Genomic DNA, 2,707 nt, shown 5'->3' with positions numbered 1-2,707 from the left:
GGTCTGGCAGCATCTGTGAAGGAGAAAACAGAATTAACGTTTCGGATTTGGTGACCCTTCCTCAGAACTCAGTTCTGAGGAAGGGTCACCGGACCTGAAACGTTAACTCTGTTTTCTCCTTCACAGATGCTGCCAGACCTGCTGAGCTTTTCCAGCAACTTTGGTTTTGTTCCTGACTTACAGCATCTGCAGTTCTTTTGGTTTTCATTTAGGACTGAGTTGAGGAGAAATTTCTTCGTCCAGAGAGTGGTGAGCCTGTGGAATTCACTGCCGCACAAAGCGCTTGAGGACAAAACATTGAATGTTTTTAAGAAGGAGTTTGACATTGTTCTTAGGCTAAAGGGATCAATAGGTATGGGGAGAAAGCAGGAGAAGAGGGCACTGAATTAGATGATCATATTAACCTGAAGGGCCAAATGGCCTACTCGCACTCCTGTTTTCCATGTCTCTGTGCTGCTCCAGCAATATCCTTTTCAGCAATGGAATCTTAATTTTAGCATCAGCCTCTGGATAAGCAGAACTTTGAGCATCCTGCAATACCTACCATTGTCTCTCCATTGTTGACCCGCCTCTGCCATCTACTTTTACTAGCGTGTGATCATGGAATCCCTACATTGCAGATAGAGGCCATTCAGTCCATCGAGTCTGCGCCAACTCTCCAAAGAAAATTCCCACCCAGACCCACTCCATCCCTGTACCCTTGCATTTAACATGGCCAATCCACCTCACTTGCACATTTTTGGACTGTAGGATGAAACCTGAGCACTTAGTGGAACCCCATGCAGACACAGGGAGAATGTCCAGAGTCGACACAGACAGTCACCTATGGCTGGAATCAAACCCAGGTCCCTGGTGCTGTGAGGTAGTAGTGCTAACCACTGTGCCACTGTGCCACTCATGATAGTTGAGTCATGGCACGAAAACCATTTTCCTTACTGGTCCCACTGAGTCAGTGCAGAGTCTAAATAGTAAAAACTGAAAGAACTGTGGATGCTGTAAATCAGGAACAAAAATAAAGTTGCTGGAAAAGCTCAGCAGGTCTGGCACATCTGTGAAAGAAAAAACAGAGTTAACTTTTCGGGTCCAGTGACCCTTCCTCAGAACGTTAACTCTGTTTTTTCTTTCACAGATGCTGCCAGACCTGCTGAGCTTTTCCAGCAACTTTGTTTTTGTTCCAAAGTCTAAATACGTTTTGTGATATGAGGAATCATTGCTGTTCTTCAATGTCAACTCCTGCGAATGCTTGAGGACCCAATGAGAGACTGAGGGCATGAATTAGAATTGGGAAGCTAAGGAGGTTATAAGTGATCATTATGTTAATGATCATATTTCATTCACTTCTGACATCCTCATTGTGTGTCATATGCTATATGTCTGTCTGACTTTTAATCTGTCAGCAGTGGCTGCAAGGGCCTCCTCTCTGCTCAGGTACACTGTCGCTCTACTAACGTTCAGTGCTGTTGGCTTTGTAGTTCTGAGTTGCAAGTTGCAAGACCCTCTGATTCTTTGCCTCTCTATCATGTTCTTTTGCCAAGAGGGAAGGAAGGGATTTGTGAGAGAGAATAATGTGTCAAACAAATGGAGAATATGTGTTGATGATAACAATGTAGGGGAATCATAGCAATGCTTAAAGCTGATAGAAAATGTCAGTGGTGCTGGACAGATGGGCATATGAAGAATTGCATGTACAGAGAGGATGGCTGTACTGGCAAGGTACGTTGAATGAAGTGCCGGAGTAAGCTCATACATAGTAGTGTGAGGTGGTTGAATGACGTGCAATTCAGGATGTCGTCAAAGGTGTACTAAACTCTCCTGCCTTGTTAACATTGTTAGAATGGTTTCAGCATTGACTCCAGGAACGTGGCATCAGACTCCTGCTGCTGTCCTATTCCACTACTTCCAGTCACGCTGCCTTGGTTTTATTGACGGGCTTATTTCTCCAGTTAATAGGGAACAATATCTCCCTCATATAATCACCAGGTCATACCTAGGGAGACATCAATAAAGGAAGGTGCAAGTTTTGAGCATGTGCACTGCATTTTGCAATTTATATTCTGTTTCTGAATCCATCAACTTTCATATTTGCGATGTCCCTTTAAAGATAGGAGTTGAAATTGATTAAGTGTGTGTTCTCATCATGTGTGTTCAGCTAATTGATCTGGATGGCCAGAAATAATGTATTAATATAATGGCTTGGCTAAAATACAACTGATTGACAAGATACACTAACTTTTGGATTTACTATGATTTACTGCATCCCGCCTTCAACATCATCAGCTCCTTCCCAACAAATTGGGAATCCAGCACAATTTTCCTATTCTGCAATTGGTAAAACGTTTTGTAAATGTTATCGGAGTAGTATACAAAAGCCTGGTTCGGTCACATCTGGAAGTATTGTATCGAGTTCTGGTTGCCTCGTTACAGAAAAAGATGTGGAGGCATTACAAAAGGTGCAGAGGAGATTTACCAGGATGTTACCTGGAATGGAGGGAAGGTCTTACGAGGAAAGGTTGAGAGAGCTAGGGCTTTTCTCTTTAGAACGATGTAGGATGAGAGGTGACTTGATAGAGGTGTACAAAATGATCAGAGGTACAGGTAGAGTAGACAGCCAGAGACTTTTCCCTAGGGTGGAGGTAGCTATTACGAGGGGGCGTAGTTTTAAAGTCAGTGGAGGTAGATACAGGGGAGATGTCAGAGGTAGGTTCTT

The sequence above is a fragment of the Rhincodon typus genome, chromosome 6 (assembly GCF_021869965.1).
Source record: "Rhincodon typus isolate 14 chromosome 6, sRhiTyp1.1, whole genome shotgun sequence".
Lineage (NCBI taxonomy): Eukaryota > Metazoa > Chordata > Chondrichthyes > Orectolobiformes > Rhincodontidae > Rhincodon > Rhincodon typus.
The sequence above is the reverse complement of the archived record's forward strand: the minus strand, read 5'-3'. Positions refer to the sequence as shown.